The sequence below is a fragment of the Dioscorea cayenensis genome, unplaced genomic scaffold (assembly GCF_009730915.1).
Source record: "Dioscorea cayenensis subsp. rotundata cultivar TDr96_F1 unplaced genomic scaffold, TDr96_F1_v2_PseudoChromosome.rev07_lg8_w22 25.fasta BLBR01000651.1, whole genome shotgun sequence".
NCBI classification, from domain to species: Eukaryota; Viridiplantae; Streptophyta; class Magnoliopsida; order Dioscoreales; family Dioscoreaceae; genus Dioscorea; species Dioscorea cayenensis.
The window spans coordinates 67,336-85,105 of NW_024087042.1; the positions used below are offsets into that span (position 1 = coordinate 67,336).

The 17,770-nt window shown below is 43.6% G+C and overlaps 1 non-coding gene across 1 annotated transcript; it reads right to left on the minus strand.

The window, feature by feature from the left end:
• Positions 1 to 10,525: 10,525 nt before the first annotated feature.
• LOC120254832 lies at positions 10,526 to 10,632 on the minus strand. Its single transcript, XR_005534764.1, has one exon. It is a non-coding gene; the product is annotated as a small nucleolar RNA R71 (small nucleolar RNA).
• Between the last annotated feature and the right edge of the window lie 7,138 nt (positions 10,633 to 17,770).

Sequence of the window (17,770 nt, forward strand, 5' to 3'; positions counted from 1 at the left end):
ACTCACCATTGCATTGGATAGGAAGCATAATAGAGGGTTCTTGCACTTGAAACAATTGTCCTAGGTGGAGCATTATCCGAGTACCCTATCTTTATCCATTGCCTTACCTCCTCCTTTACTCGTGCTCTCTTACTTGTTGTTTTTACTTTTGAGAATTGAATCATTGTCACACTTATCACTACTGATCTTTCACATAGCTAAGAAGCGGATTATGTGTTTTTATTCCCTACTCCCCGTGGATTCGATACCCGCTCATCCGGGATTATTACTTCGACAAACTCGTGCACTTGCGGGATATACGCAAGGGGACCTTATCAAGTTTCTGGTGCCGTTGCCGAGGAGTAGGCATTTAGAGATAATTTGCACTTTGTTTTCTTAGCTATTTCACCATACATTCTATTTCATATCTTCTTATTCTATTATTTTTCTGACTTTTCCTTATTTCTTTTTTATTGCAGAAAATGATTAACATGTTTGAGTCCTTTGACACTATCATGAGAATGGTTGAGAACATGGAGCAGAAAGTTCAAATAGTTTCATTGCACAACATACCGTGCTATTCTCATCATGAGCGGAATACAACTCAACAGTCAGTAGAAGAATCAATTAAAGAGTACATCGCCAGGATTCAAGGGCAAAACTGTGAATTAGATAATGTGATAAAGCAGTTTGATAGATCCATGTCGGTGTCAATGAGTGATCAGTTGGAGGAAAGTGTAGAAAGAATCCTTGCTTAGTTTGATTCTTCCTATCAAGACCAAAGGCAAGAACTCTTTTCAGTGGGAGTTGCTATTTCAAAAGCAGAACTATGTGGAATGGACACGTTGATATCCGTTGTAGATTGTAAAGAAATAGGTACCCAGGTGGAAGAAGAGGGGAATAACTGTGAACATGAGGGAAATGATTTCGAGGAGATTGATAGATTGAAGGAGGGCAGCTTGCGCCCATCAATTGTTGAACCACCAGAACTTTAGCTTAAAACTCTTCCAGCACATTTGGAATATGCATTCTTAATGGAGGACTCTAAACTCCTTGTGATTGTAGCTTCAAACTTGTCTGCGGAGCAGAAGGATAAGCTTGTTAGCATGTTGAAAAAGCACAAATCAGCTATTGCATGGAAGATCTCTGACATTAAGGGTATAAACCCATCATTCTGCACTCATAAGATCCTAATGGAGAATGACTACAAATCTATGATCCAACCTCAGCGAAGATTGAACCCGAATATATAGGAGGTTGTCAAGGCGCAGGTAATAAAACTTTTGGATGCAGGAATCATCTACCCCATATCCAACAGCAAGTGGGTGAGCCCGACCCAAGTTGTCCCGAAAAAAGGAGGAATGACAGTAGTAAAGAATGAAAAGAATGAGTTAATCCCAACTAGGACAGTTACTGGTTGGCGAGTTTGCATTGACTATAGAAGACTGAATGACGTCACTCAGAAAGATCATTTTCCTTTGCCATTTATTGACCAAATGTTGGAAGGCTAGCAGGGCATCATTTCTACTGCTTCCTTGATGGCATGTCGGGATATTTTGAAATCCCAATAGCCCCAGAAGATCAGGAGAAAACCATATTTACTTGCCCTTATGGTACTTTTTCTTATAGAAGAATGCCTTTTGGGTTGTGTAACACCCCTACAACATTCCAGCGCTGCATGACGACCATTTTTGATGACTTTCTCAAAGATATTATGGAAGTTTTCATGGATGATTTTTCAGTGTTCGGGGACTCTTTCGATGCTTGCTTAAATAATTTGGAAAGAGTATTAGTGAGATTTGAAGAGACGAATCTCATCCTCAACTGGGAGAAGTGTCACTTTATGGTGCAAGAAGGCATTGTCCTTGGACATAAGATTTCCCAGGCAAGTATGGAGGTGGATAAGGTGAAGATTGAGGTAATTGAAAAGCTTCCTCCACCTACGAATGTGAAAGGGATCCGCAGTTTCTTGGGTCATGTAAGTTTTTACAGAAGGTTCATTAAGGACTTTTCGAAGATATCCCAACCTTTGACCAAACTCTTGGAGAAGGATACCCCTTTTGATTTCTAAAACAACTGTCTGAATGCATTTAATGTGCTGAAAGAAAAGTTAGTGCAAGCACCAATCCTGACAACACTGAAGTGGGATGAGCCGTTCGAAGTAATGTGTGATGCTAGTGATTATGCAGTGGGAGCGGTCTTGGGTCAGAGGAGAAATAAGCAATTTTAAACGATCTATTATGCTAGAAAGACTCTTACAAGTGCACAAGAGAATTACACCACTACTGAAAAGGAATACTTAGCAGTAGTATTTGCTTTTGATAAATTCAGACCATATCTCATCCTATCTAATGTCACAGTATTCATAGATCATTCTACACTCCGTTATCTCATGAACAAGGCAGATGCGAAGCCGAGATTGATTCAGTGGATATTGTTGTTGCAAGAATTTGATATGGAAATAAAATATAAAAAGGGGACAGATAATGTGGTTACAGATCATCTATCGAGATTAGAAGATTGTGAGGTGCAAGAACCGGCAATCAAGGAAATTAATGTTTTCTTCCCTGTAGAGCATCTGTATGGGGTACAGAAATCAGAATCAAAACATATTCCAAGGTTCACAGATTTTGTGAATTATCTGTCAGGAAGGGTTTTGAAGCAGGGTTTAAACTTTCAACAGAAGAAGAAATTTTTCAGTGACCTTAAGAATTTTTTTTCTGGGAAGATCCTTACCTGTTCTGTATTTGTGCAGATCAGGTGGTGCGAAGGTGTGTTTCTAGGGAGGAAGGTTGGAACATCATTGCACATTATCATTCAGGCCCAGTGGGGGGGCATTATGCATCAAGTCGAACTACAGAGAAGGTTTTAGCCGCTGGGTTCTATTGGCCGACCTTATTCTAAGATGTTCATCAATTCATTTTAAGGTGTGATAGTTGTCAAAGGGCTGGAAACTTATCATGAAGGAACGAGATGCCTCAAAATCCTATGCAATTTTGCGAGGTGTTTAATATATGGGGAATTGATTTCATAGGACCATTTCCAAAGTCCAATGGCAATCAATACATTCTGGTAGCAGTTGATTATGTTTCCAAGTGGGTGGAAGCCCATGCTCTTCCAACTAATGATGCAAGAACTGTGGTTAAGTTTTTGAAGAAGTTATTTACGCGATTTGGAACTCCAAGAATTATCATTAGCGATCAGGGAACCCATTTTTGTAACACACAATTGGCAAAACTGTTAAAGCGTTATGGAGTTCATTATCATCTTGCTACTCCTTACCATCAGCAAACGAGTGGGCAAGAGGAGGTTACAAACAGAGAGCTCAAGAGAATCTTAACCAAATCAGTGGAACAAGGGAAACGAGATTGGTCCGAAAGGTTAGATGACACACTTTGGGCTCATAGAACAGCATACAAACCCCCAATTGGGACCACTCCTATAATTTAGTGTATGGAAAAATCTTGCCATTTATCGGTGGAATTAGAGCACAAAGCATATTGACCAATTAAAGTGATGAATTTTGACTTGGGCAAATATGGAGAGCAACGAATATTACATCTCAACGAGTTAGATGAATGGATGATGAAGGCATATGAGAATGCAAGGATATATAAGAAAAGAATTCGGAAGTGGCATAACAAGCATATTAAGATTCCGATGGACTTCAAAGCAGGCGATCAGGTGTTACTATTCAACTCTCGTCTATGTTTATTCCTGGGGAAACTCATATCAAGGTGGTCTGGTCTGTATACCATAACCGAAGTATCACCTCATGGGGCCATTGAGATTAACCATCCGGAGAAGGGCACATTCAAGGTGAATGGACATAGGCTGAAACCATACTATGGCAGAGAGATTTGTAGTGACAATAGAGAAGTATTTTTCCTCCATGTACCCCCGTGAGGTAAGACAAGGTATGTCAAGCTTAGTGACATTAAACAAGCGCTTATTGGGAGGCAACCCAAGTATTTACTGTTTCTTATCTTCTAGTTTAGTTTGTTTGCATGAATAATTTGTTAAGTGTTGGTGTCTTGATTTTTAGATGCTTTTGCTGAGATTTTCTTGTGGGCTTTGTGTATTCATCGTGTGTTTTCAAGTGGAATTGGCGAAGTTGTGTCGTTTGAGCTTTATTTCATGTTTTTCACTGGTAAAACTTGCATACTAGGGCAGGCTCTGAGTGTGTAAACATGTTCAGAAACTTTTTGTAGAGCCTGTAGGTTTTTCTACGTCATCTAGTGAAAACGCACGGGCGTGTGGAATTTCCACACTCCCATGGATTTATATTGCGAGCTCATCCAGAGAAGGCACAGGGGTGTGCGGCTACCCCTGTGAACGACCATGCGAATATCGCACGCCGGTGGGTAATGTCTGCACGAACATGTGATTTCCTGCAGAGTTTGTCAAATTATCCCGAGAGCGCACAGGGTCATGAACTCACACATGTGGGAGACCTTGTGAAAACCGCACGGGCGTGGGTAATTTCCACACGCCCGTGCGAATCTCTGCAGAGGAGCTCTCGCCATCCCGAGAAGACACAGGGGCATGCGCTTGCCCCTGTGAGTTCAGATTGTGAATGTCCACGCCCGTGCGTAATTACTGCACGGGCGTGCGGAACACTTAGGAGATTTTCTCGGATGTCCAGAGCAGTCACAGGGGCATGCACCTGCCCCTGTTGGTCGGGCGCACGGGCGTGCATAATTTTCGCACGCCCGTGGAGGGGCATTCAGAGACTGTGCGAGTTTCTCCTGAGTGCGCATAGGGGCGTGCATTTGCCCCTGTGGAGCTCTCTTAATGAGGCACACGGGGGTGGGCAATTTCCGCACGCCCGTGAGGATGCCCAGAACGCCAAGGGGCGCGACTTCTTTTTAAAGAGGAGTCATTTCTTTCCTTGTTCATGTCCTCTATTCCTCTGAGAATGCCCTCACATCATTCCCTGACTTCCTTGTGTCAATTTGGTGGAGTTATTGCGAGGTTTTCTGGCCGAATCTTAAGTTTCTCATCTCAACTCGTCGGTGAGCCCTCTTTTTCTATTTTCTTGATTTCTTCATCAATTCATGATTTAATTCGATGAATCCTGTCAGACACTCTTCACTTTTTCAATTAGGAGTATTAGTCATGTTTAGAACAAAGTTAGAAGTAGTTTTAAGATTTATTTTTGGTTTTTTAAGGCGCGGCCGTGAGGGTTTTTCACGCCCCGTGGATCCACACGGGCGTGCGGAAATTCCGCACGACCGTATGGAATTCTGCAGTAATGCTTTATCATCTTGTTTGACCGATTTCTTCTCAAATTTTATAGATTATGGCACCCCGGTCGAAGAAGCAAGCTGATAAGCGGCCGCATGAGTCATCTTCTGAGTCTGAGGACATGATTTTCACCATTCTGGAGCACAGGGTTCATTTTGAGCGGCTGTCAAGAGTTTATTTTGGACAGACTCGATTTCTTGATACGAGTATACTGAGAGATCTGCAGCAAGGAGACGTGTTGGCAGATGAGGTCAAGGATCTCATATCGGTATGTGGTTGGAGACAGTTATTGACTATTAGAGAGCCAGCCATACGAGAGCTGGCACTGGATTTCGACAGATCCTATTCGAGCTTTGACAGTATTGATGCCATTCAGTTCAGAGTATTTGGATACCACCATAGCTTGAGTGTTACTCAGTTTTCAGTTCTACTTGGCTTGTATGAGGAGACATTCATAGACACTGAGAAGTACTCTCAATTACCGACTGATTATCGTGGAGCCTTGACCCCGCAGAGAGCTTAGAGAGTGCTATGTGCTCAGGGTCAGTACGAGCCGGGGGTGTCCAAGGCCACCTGCCTTTCCCGGCCTGCATACAGATATTTACATGCCATCATGAGTAGGTCGATGAATATCCGTGGTGATAGCACTGGTGTTCTGAGCCGACAAAAACTTGTGTACTTGTACTCGATGGTACAGCGCGTACCGATTCACTTAGGACACATAATGGCAGAGTACATCAGACATCAGGGGCATTATGCTAGACTGGGAGCAATCTTCTCTGGCCCCTACATTACGAGATTAGTGATGGGCATGGGTCTCTTGGATGTGATTCGTGGGGCTGAGAAGACGAGTATACCTATCCCCCTGAGTTTAGAGACACTGAGATTGATGGGCATTGTCCATAGACTTCGGACAAGGGTTTATGTGTTGGTGCTACCAGCTCCAGAGAGAGCTGAGGGTGAGGGTGATCATGCCGAGGCTTCCCAGCCTGCTCCCCAGCCTCAGTCAGCAACGACGGAGACCGAGGCACCTTCGGCGGCAGAGGACGCTCCTCCCGTACGTATGTTATCACCATCTCAAGCCCTTGATCGCTTCGAGAGGCTCGAGAGTACTGTGGGAGTGATATGGACAGAGGTGGCTTAGGCTCGAGCAGAGATTGCCGAGATTAGGGCCATGCAAGCCGCTCAGTATACAGAGTTCATGGCACGTTTCGACGTATTACAGTAGATCTTAGAGTGAGACGTCGCCTCCTCATTTGTCTTGCGACCGAGGACTCCTCATCCCCCCTCGGCATCTCCTGCATCCCCATCTCCTATACCAGCACCGGTGGATCCACCTTATGTTTCCCCACCACCAGCAGTAGCAGAGGAGCCGACAGAGCGTGACACAGACATTTGACTTTATTTTTCTGCATTTTCTTTATTTTGCATTTTATTTTAGACTTGTTCACTCAGAAAGGATTCTCCTTCTGAGTTTATTTTCATTTTTCATCTCGAGTTGTATTCATTGTCTATCTTTTATATATACTCGAGTTCTTTTTGTTTTATTGAGCTTTACTGAACCCCCACGTGTATGCGTGCAGATGGTCTTGTCATTATGGGAATTGGGACTTTGTCATGGGCATGGCCAAAATGCTTTGGCACTTGACCGTGTGAGCTTCATAACCCGTTGGAACACTACTCCCAAGGATTTAGCTTCATCAAACGCAACACTAGGAGTCAGGGGAGTATTGTTTTGATTGCTTCTCCCACATATATTTTTCATTGATATACATTATGAGTGAGCTTGCATGTGTACATTGGGGACAATGTACAACTTAAGTGTGTGGGGGGGGGAGATTCATAATGCACACATCCTTATTTATAGTTCTTGATTGATATCCATGTTCACATAGCCAATGGCGGTTCACCTTAGTTGCAATGATTGTATTCTTGAGTTTAGGAGAATTTTTAACATTGAATATCTTCATGCTCTAGTTTTATTTGAATTTTTAGGATTTTTTGCCCGAATTACACTCAGTGCACTACTCATTCTTTAAACTCTATTGGAAACTCATGTTCGATGTTAAAGGGACTAGTTATAGTTGTTTCTTGTGTAAATTCTGAAAAAAAAAATGAATGATGAAAAGAAGGAACAAAATAGTTTTCTTGTTTGTTTTGCAATTTGGGTGGAAAGAGCTACCACCTATGTAGTATGAAGCTACTCTCATAAGTCGGATACTAGTTATGCCCTAATGAGAGAAAGAGCTATCTGATAGGATGAGTGAAAGCTACCACACCGGTAGAAAGAGCTACCACCTCGAAAGTGTGAAAGCCATCTTAGCGGCCGCTTGGGAAAGGGCTACATTAGAGAATGTGTGAAGCTACTACCATCTTTAAATTTTTGTTACTTTCTTGCTGTAGATAAATAAGTCCCTTATACTTAGAGCTTTGAGGAGTATACCTTGGGTTGACTTGAGTTAGTCCACACACTTTCACGATTTCGGGTTTGGTGTCCTTTTTTATTCAAGTTTTTAACTAGAGCTTCGATCTTTCATATTTAGTGTTGAAATTTCTCTTACTTGTAGAATGCTCTCTTTGTATACTTTGGTTAACCTAAGACCAAGCACTTTCAATATTTTCTTCATTGATGCACAGAATGTTTAATTTTTTCTTAAGGACAAGTAGGGGAGTTTGATAAGTGCTTGTGCGATATGAATGCGAAGCGTTCTTTCCTTATGTTGAGCATTACTTTTCTCAGGTTTTTATAGTAATATGTGTGTTTTTATATTATTTTGCTGCAGGTAGGGTTGTGAGGCTAATAAGTGCTTGTGCGATATGAATGCGAAGTGTTCATTCCTTATGTTGAGCATTACGTTTCTCAGGTTTTTACATTAATATGGGTATTTTTATGTTACTTTTATGCATGTAGGGTTGTGAGGCCGAGTATGAAGGAAATAGGCCAATGTGGATCATAATGCACCTATTTTCGAGGAGATCTTGCTAAGGTTCAAACGCGAAGACATAGGTTAAATGTGAGATGCTAGAGTGTGTGCCAACCTCCTCGTATTCGAGTGAGCACATTCATTTGGAGGGGCACAAAGGCAGTCACACTCGAACATTCTGATTTATGCATATAAGAACAAGAGATAAACCAATGTACACATCATTGAAAAGGCAAGTGATTCATGACGTAAACGTGTGCCCATTTGCGTTACCCCAATGAAAGTATGGAATTCGGGAGTATTTCCGGCATAGTACTGTAGCAGCCCGGCCGAGAAACCTGAGAAACAGAGAATCCACATGGTCGTGTGGAAATTATCCATGCCCGTGTGGAAATTCCACAGGGGCGTGTGACATCATACACGCCCATGCAGTCGCCCGATTCCAGCCCTATTTAAAGCCGATTTCAGCACCGATTTTGGTATTCTTTTCTCCATCTTTTCCCCAACTTGTGAGAGGACTTCGGCTAGGGTTTCGAGGAATATTGGCCAAGGTTTTGGAGAATTTCTACGGCTCCAACATCATGATTCCATTAGGAAGAAGGTTGGTAGGGGAGCTTCGATCGAGGCGTATCCTATACCGGACGAAGGAATCTTTGGACGATGAGTAGAGGACTCTCCACAAGACCATCGACACGACCATCGAGGGGGTTTCTTTATGGATTCAGTGCTTTTACATTCGATTTCTTTGATTGTATTAAGCTCCATGGAGAGCTAAACCCCTAGTGGGTACTTGGATGATTGTGAACCCTAGGATGTATTTGTTTCATTGAACTTCTTTATTATGCTTTCAATAAATTGATGTTTATTGTGAGTTCTAACCTTGAATGCTTGATTGTATGAACATTTCCCCTAGAGTGACACTAGGGTTGAGAGTTCTTGTTGATAACCTTGTGAGTGAGTGACACACCACGAGCGTTAGACAAAGCTAGGTTGGAGAGGGTTGAGAGGGTGAGTCGAGAGGTACAGGAACGTCCCCTTTCCCCTCCGGCGTGATAGATTCTACCTCCGTTACTTGAGTTCTTTGCGGCCATAATAGAGTGAGTGGTCTAAGGGATGAACCTCTGCTGGGGCCTAGTTGCGTGTGCAATGGAGTGAAGCGTTGAGAGGATCTTAGTATCTAGGGCTTAATTGTGGCTAGGGACCTTCCGCTTGGACCAAAGGGTTAGGTCTATATTTAGGAAGAGATTTATCACTTGGAATCCCTAGAGTTTATTGCAACTCTATGCGAGTGCGAGTTGTTGAGATTGTTCGATTTCTCCTCCGGGACATGTATAGAGTTAGGCATAGTTGACCTTAGATTTGGGTCTATGTATCTAAGGATTTCCACGACTCACCATTGCATTGATTAGGAAGCATAATAGAGAGTTCTTGCACCTGAAGCGATTATCCTAGGTGAAGCATTATCCGAGTACCCCATCTTTATCGATTGCTTTACCCTCTTCTTACTTTTGCTCTTTCACTTGTTGATTTTATTGTTGAGAATTGAATCAATTTCACACCTATCACAATTGATCTTCCACATAGCTAAGAATCAAATTAAGTATTTTCACTCCCTACTCCCTGTGGATTCGACCCCGCTCACCCGGGATTATTACTTCGACAAGCCCGTGCACTTACGGGATATAAGCAAGGGGAACTTGTCAAGTTTTTGGCGTCGTTGGCGGGGAGCTAGGCGTTTAGAGATACTTTGCACTTTGTTTTCTTAGCTATTTACCCTTCATTCTATTTCATATCTTCTTATTCTATCATCATTCTGATTTTATTTTTCTTTACTTTTGGTGTAGCTCCAGGTTATGACCCGAGGGAATCCATCAATATTGATTGCAGGAGACCTTGAGCTTGAACGTACACTTCGAAGGAAAGGGAAAGAACCTGTACAAGAACAACCTAATCCAGCTGATTTGGAAGTAGAAGGATCTAACAACATGGCAGAACAAAATGAGCAACAACGGACACTATCCGATTATGCCAGACCTTCAGTGTTGGGGACACAATCGAGTATTGTGCGTCCCCCAATTACAGCTCAGAATTTCGAGCTAAAGCCGGCATTCATCCATATGCTGTAGCAGTCCGCACAATTCAATGGTTTGGCCGATGAGGATCCAAATAGTCATATAGAGAGCTTCCTCGAGGTGTGTGACATGCTGAAGATAAATGGTGTGATGGATGATGCCATCAAATTGAGAGCCTTCCCATTTTCCTTAAAGGGGAAAGCAAAGCAGTGGCTATACTCATTACCTAGGGCATCAATCACTACATGGGAGGAGATGGTAGAAGCTTTTCTAGACTGTTATTTCCCTCCCAGAAAATCAGCAAAGCTTAGGAATAAGATCTCATCCTTTATGCAGTTGGAATTGGAGTCTCTATTTGAGACATGGGAAAGGTTCAAGGAACTCCTGCGCAAGTGTCCGCAACACGGATTCCCGGAGTAGATGATTGTTCAAACTTTCTACAATGGTTTGAACCTGAGTACAAGGCAACTCTTGGATGCGGCGGCAGGAGGTACCTTAGGTAGCAAGACCCCCGACGAGGCTCGTCAATTGATTGAGGAAATGGGGTTAAATAGCTACCAGTGGAACGCTAGAGAGAAAAAAAAAGGTGGCCGGTCTCCATGATATTGATGCGGTAACTTCATTGGCGGCCCAAGTGGAGAGTTTGAGTAAGAAGCTAGATCTTATAGCTTCTAATAGAGTGGCGGCCGTGACCAATTGCACCTGTTGTGGTGGAGGACATGCACCTTCCGAATGCCCAATTGTCATTGGTGATGTTTCTTTAGTTGAGAATGTTGACTTTGTAGGTAATGGAATGAGACCTCAAGGGAATCAATACAGTAACACCTACAATTCAGGTTGGAAGAATCATCCCAACTTTTCATGGAGTTATCAAGGACCACAGAAGACCATGGGGCCATCGAGGTTCCAGCAATAACAACAAGCCCCTCAAGTGGAAAATAGAATTTCAGGTTTGGAAACCCGAATAACGGATTTGGAGAAGCACTTGGCTAGATTTGTTCAATCGGCAAATACAAGGTTTGAATCAGTCGAGGCTACACTTCGCAATCACACCGCCTCCTTGCACAACCTTGAAAATCAAGTGGGGCAAATTGCGAAATCTTTTTCTGAAAGGCCACATGAAAGTTTACCAAGAAACACGGAAACCAACTCGAGAGAACATGTGAAGGCGATCGCTTTAAGAAGTGGTCGTGAGGTTGAAGGGCGGCTTCCGAGTGAAAAGCCGAAAGAACACGCACCCGAGGTCATAGAGGTTGAGAAGGGAGTAAACAAAGAGAAAGAGGTGGCACCCCCATCTTTCAAGCCAAGAATCCCTTATCCCTCTAGAGTAAAGAATGATCAAGGGGATGACCAGTATAAGAAGTTCCTGAGTTTGTTCAAGCAACTCCACATCAACATTCCTTTTGTTGAGGCTTTGGCTCAAATGCCTAAGTATGCAAAGTTCCTGAAAGACCTATTGACCAACAAGAGAAAATTGGAGGAGAGTGCTTCAGTAGTGCTTGATGCTTCATGCTCGGCTGTGTTACAAAAGAACATGCCGAACAAGAAGAAAGACCCGGGAAGTTTCATCATTCTGTGTAACATCGGCAACTTAGGTGAGGAGATGGCATTGGCGGATACAGGGGCAAGTATCAACGTCATTCCATATACTTTCTTCCAAAAGTTAGGCCTGGGTGAGCCTAAACCTACTCGGATGACTTTACAATTGGCGGACCGAACGGTACGACATCCGAGAGGCATCATTGAAGACATACTTGTCAAGGTGGACAAGTATATTTTTCTGGTTAACTTTGTAGTGCTAGATGTTGATGAGGATGCAGATGTACCCTTGATACTTGGGAGACCGTTCTTGCGGACTTCCAAAGCATTGATTGACATGGACGGCGGAGAGCTCACGTTGAGAATCGGAGACGATAAGCTCACTTACCGCCTTGCTGAAGCCATGCGGCATTCTCTCGATTTTGATGACAGTTTGTATTTTCTAGACACTACTAATGAGATTGTTGATGAATATATACAGGAAATGTTCAACCCGGATCCGTATGAAGGTTTGTTCGACCAAGGGGCGAGCAATGAAGAAGTACTAATGCTTGGTTCGACCGGAGAGGAAACATCTACCCCGGGAATCTTGAAGAAGGTGCTTCGGAAAATGAAGAGGGCTCGAAGACGCCACCGAAAACGCCCCAAGACTGTTGGAGACATACATGAGCCAAGGGAGTTGGACGAACAATTGCTAGGTGGTCTGAAGCCCGATAGTACACCCTCTACCCTCAAGAGACTTTGCTCATCATGCTTTTAAGTTATGGGTAAGAGGGCAACCTTCATTCATGAACCCCCATGAGGTAAGAAAGATACGTCAAGCTTAGTGACATTAAACAAGCGCTTCTTGGGAGGCAACCCAAGTGTTTACTGTTTTCGTACTTTTAGTTTAGTTTGTTTGCATGAATAAATTGTTAAGTGTTGGTGTTTAAATTTTTGAGTGCTTGTGCTGCGATTTTATTGTGGGTTTTTAAAAGAATTCATTGTATGTTTTGTTGAGAATTGGCGAAGTTTGGTCATTTGAGTTCTATTTTATGTTTTTATATGGTATACTTTGCACAATAGGGCAGGCTCTGAGTGTGTAAACATGTTCAGGCTAGTTCTGCAGAGCCTGCAGGTTTTTCTAAGTCATCCAGAGAAAACACACGGGCATGTGGAAATTCCACAGGCCCGTGGGTGTGTACTGTGAACTCTTCCAGAGAGGGCAAAGGGGCGTGCAGCTGCCCCTGTGGATGACCATGCGACTGGCGCACGCCCGTGGGTAATTTCCACACGGGCGTGTGCCTTCCTGCAGAGTTGGGCAGATTTTTCCGAGAATACACAGGGGCGTGGACTCGCCCCTGTGGATGACCTTGTGAACCACGCACGGGAGTGGGTAATTTCCGCACGCCCGTGCGAAACTCTGCAGGTTGCTCCCTCTGTCCCGAGAAAACACAGGGGCGTGGGGCCGTCCCTGTGAGTTGAGGCCTGTGAATGCCCATGCCCATGGGAAATTTCCGCACGGGCGTGTGGGCAACTTGATATTTTTCTCAGATGACCAGGGAAGCCACAGGGGCGTGTGTCTGCCCCCGTGGATCTGGTGCACGGGCGTGGGTATTTTCCGCACGCCCGTGTGAGATCAGTCAGAGTCAAGAGAGCATTTTCCCGAGAAGGCACAGGGACGTGAGTACACCCCTGTGGCGCTCTCGAAGTGAGGCGCACGGGCGTGGGTAATTTCCACACGCCCGTGGGGATACACAGAATTCCAAGAGACGCGATTTTCTCCTTAAAAACCTTTTGATCCGTCTCATTCTTCATCTCCAATCGCCGAAAAATGGTTCCCGATTATCTTTCGACCCTTCGTCGCTATTTGGAGGAATTTTCTTCGCTAATCTTACCGAATTTCAGAAGTTTTCATATTCATCTCTTCGGTAATCCTTTTATCCTCTTTTCTTCGCCAATTAAGGTTTTTCACGGGTTGAATGCTTTTAAATGCGAGTTTTCATGCATGATTGATGTGTAGTAACCAGTTAGAAGTGATTTTACAATTGAATTGTTAAGATTTGTTGTGCACCCATGAGGGAGTTTCACGCTCTGCAGAGCCACACGGGCGTGGGTAATATCCACAGGCCCGTGTGGAATTCTGCAGTATATTGCTTCTGAGATTTTTTACTGTTTTTCATGTTTTGCACTCTAGTTATGGCACCTCGAGTGAATAAGAACGAAGTTAAGCGCCTCAGACTTACTTCACCCGAGCCGATACATATGGAATTCTCGAACCCCGAGCATCAGGCTCGCTTCGAGAGACTTTCAGCACTCGGGTTTGGTCAGACTTGCTTTGCGGATTTACAAGTGCTTTAACAGATTCAGCAGGGTGATGAGGTGATTAATGAGATTGATGAGATGCTGGCAGTGGGAAGCTGGAGGAGGCTGCTGACAATTAGTGAACCAGCTTACCGCACGCTTACGCTAGAGGTTTTAGCGTCCTTTGAGTTTCGATTGCTACATGGGAGGGTTGACACTACAGAGGCGATACAGTTTCGGGCATTTGGACATCCATTCTCTATGAGTGTCACTGAGTTTTCGATTAGGACGGGCCTGTACGATGTCGCTTATACAGGTACCGTGGAGTATGGCCAACTACCAGTATATTTTCAAGTGTCAGTCACACCATATCATGCATACAGGATTTTGTGTGGGCGTGGGGAGTACGAACCGGGATTATCGAAGGCTTCTAGTTTGTCCCGGTTCAGTTACAGATACGTACACGCAGTCATCAGCAGGTCCGTGACAGATCGAGCAGATAATATAGCCGCTTTGACCAGACTGGATCTGCTTTTCATATACTCCATGGCTCGCAATGTACCACTTCACTTAGGGTGCATTCTAGCAGATGTTTTGCAGTACCAAGGTCATTCGACGAGAGTGGGTCTACTATTTGCGGGCCCTTATATCACTAGACTCATTCTAGGAATGGGTTTGGGCGACGCTCTACGTGGTGCTGAGAGGACAGTTGTGCCCATCGCTCTTACGTTCGATACGATCAGGATGATGGGGTTGGTACGGAGGTTTGGGCCAGGGGTCTATGTTCTCACTCCAGCTACCACTGAGACCACCAGAAGCGAAGGAGATACTACGGGGGGTGTCGAGCAGACTCGTCCATCTTCTGTAGGACCGGGTATTTGAGCCTATGATCGTATCAAGAGGCTGGAGACCGATGTTAGAGAGATTCGGACTGAGATAGAGGAGCTCCGGGCTTTGCAGTCGGCTCAGTACACAGATCTTATGGCCCGATTCGATTTCCTTCGAGATCTCTTGAGACCCGGATCCTAAGTACCTCCAGCACCTCCATCCTCGACCCCACCACCAGAGGACCCACTATATGCTTCCACTTCAGCAGCAGCAGCAGCGGAGACTGAGAGCGACTTCGACACTTGACCTTTCTTTTACTTTCATGCATTTTACTTTATCTTATTTTCTTGTTTTTAGACTTGTTCACTCAGAAAGGATTTTTCCTTCTAAGTTTATGTTATTTTGCATTATCGAGTTGTATTCATTGTTTCATCTTTTATACACTCGAGTTATTTTGTTTTTCTTGAGCTTCACTGAATCCCCTCGTGTGTGCATGCAGATGGTCTTGTCTTCTTGGAAATTGAGACTTAGTCATGGGTACGGCCAAGGTGCTTTGGCACTTGGCCGTGCGAGCTTCACAACACATTGGAACACTACTCCCAATGCATTAGCTTCATCAAACGCAACACTAGGAGTCAGGGGAGTATTGTTTTGATTGCTTCTACCACATCTATTTTTGAATGATATATTTTGAGTGAGCTTACATGTGTACATTGAGGACAATGTACAACTTAAGTGTGGGGGGGAGTTTCATAATGCGCACATCTTTTCTATTGTTCGTGATTGATATATGCTCACATAGCCAATGGCAGTTCACCGTAGTTGCAATGATTGTATTCTTAAGTCTAGGAGAATTGTTAACATTGAATGTTTTCATGCTCTAGTTCTTGCTTGAATTTTTAAGAATTTTTGACCGATTTACACTTAGTGCACTACTCACTCTTTGAACTCTATTGGAAACTCATGTTCAATGTTAAAGGGACTAGTTAGATTTATTTTCTTGTGCTAAAAAAATAAAATAAAATATTTGAAAATGAAAAGAAGGAACAAAATAGTTTTATTGTTTATTTGTGTTTGTTGGGTGGAAAGAGCTACCACCTATGAAGTATGAAGCTACTCTCACAAGTTAGATACTAGTTATGCCCTAATGAGAGAAATAGCTATCTCATAGGATGAGTGAAAGCTACCACTCGGGTAGAAAGAGCTACCACCTCGAAAGTGTGAAAGCCACCTTAGCGGCCGCTTTGGAAAGGGCTACCTTAGAGGATGTGTGAAGCTACTGCCATCTTTTAAATTTTTGTCACTTTTGTAGATAAATAAGTCCCTTGTACTTAGAATTTTGAGGAGTATACCTTGGGTTGTTTTGAGTGAGTTCACACACATACACGAAATTCAGGTTTGTTGTCCTTTTTGATTCAAGTTTTTAGCTAGAGCATTGATTTTTCGTATTTAGTGTTGAAATTTTCTTTACTTGTAGAATACTCTCTTTGTATACCTTGGTGAACCTAAGGCAAGGCACTTTCAATATTTTCTTCATCAATGCACAGAATGTTTTAATGTTTGCTTGAAGACAAGCAAAAGCTTAAGTGTGGGGGAGTTTGATAAGTGCTTGTGCGATATGAATGCGAAGCGTTCATTCCTTATGTTGAGCATTACTTTTCTCAGGCTTTTACATTAATATGGGTGTTTTTATGTTACTTTTATGCAGGTAGGGTTGTGAGGCCGAGTATGAAGGAAATAGGCCAATGTGGATCATAATGCACCTATTTTGGAGGAGATCTTGCTAAGGTTCAAACGCGAAGACATAGCTCAGGTGTGAGATGCTAGAGTGTGTGCCAACCTCCTCGTATTCGAGTGAGCACATTCATTTGGAGGGGCACAAAGGCAGTCACACTTGAACATTCTAATTTATGCATATAAGAACAAGAGATGCACCAATGTGCACATCATTGAAGAGGCAAGTGATTCACGACGTAAACGTGTGCCCGTTTGCGTTACCCCAATGAAAGTACGTAATTCGGGAGTATTTTCGGCATAGTACTGTAGCAGGTTATTGTAGCAAAACACTGTACACACCCATGTGGAAATTCCACAGGGGCGTGTGACATCATACACGCCGTGCAGTCGTCCGATTCCAGCCCTATTTAAAGCCGATTTCAACCGCGATTTTGGTATTCTTTTCTCCATCTTTTCCCCAACTTGTGAAAGGACTTCAGCTAGGGTTTCGAGGGGTGTTGGCCAAGGTTTTGAAGAAGTTCTACGGCTCTGACATCGTGATTTCATTAGGAAGAAGGTTGGTAGGGGAGCTTCGATCGAGGCGTATCCTATACCGGACGAAGGAATCTTTGGACGACGAGTAGAGGACTCTCCACAAGACCATCGACAAGACCATCGAGGGGGTTTCTTTATGGATTCATTGCTTTTACATTCGATTTCTTTGATTGAATTATGATCCATGGAGAGCTAAACCCCTAGTGGGTACTTGGATGATTGTGAACCCTAGGATGTATTCGTTTCATTGAACTTCTTTATTATGCTTTCAATAAATTGATGTTTATTGTGAGTTCCAACCTTTAATGCTTGATTGTATGAACATTTCCCCTAGAGTGACACTAGGATTGAGAGTTCTTGTTGGTAACCTTGTGAGTGAGTGACACACCACGAGCGTTAGACAAAGCTAGGTTGGAGAGGGTTGAGAGGGTGAGTCGAGAGGTACAGGAGCGTCCCCTTTCCCCTCCGGCGTGATAGATTCTACCTCCGTTACTTGAGTTCTTTGCGGCCATAATAGAGTGAGTGGTCTAAGGGATGAACCTCCGCTGGGGCCTAGTTGCGTGTGCAATGGAGTGAAGCGTTGAGAGGATCTTAGTATCTAGGGCTTAATTGTGGCTAGGGACCTTC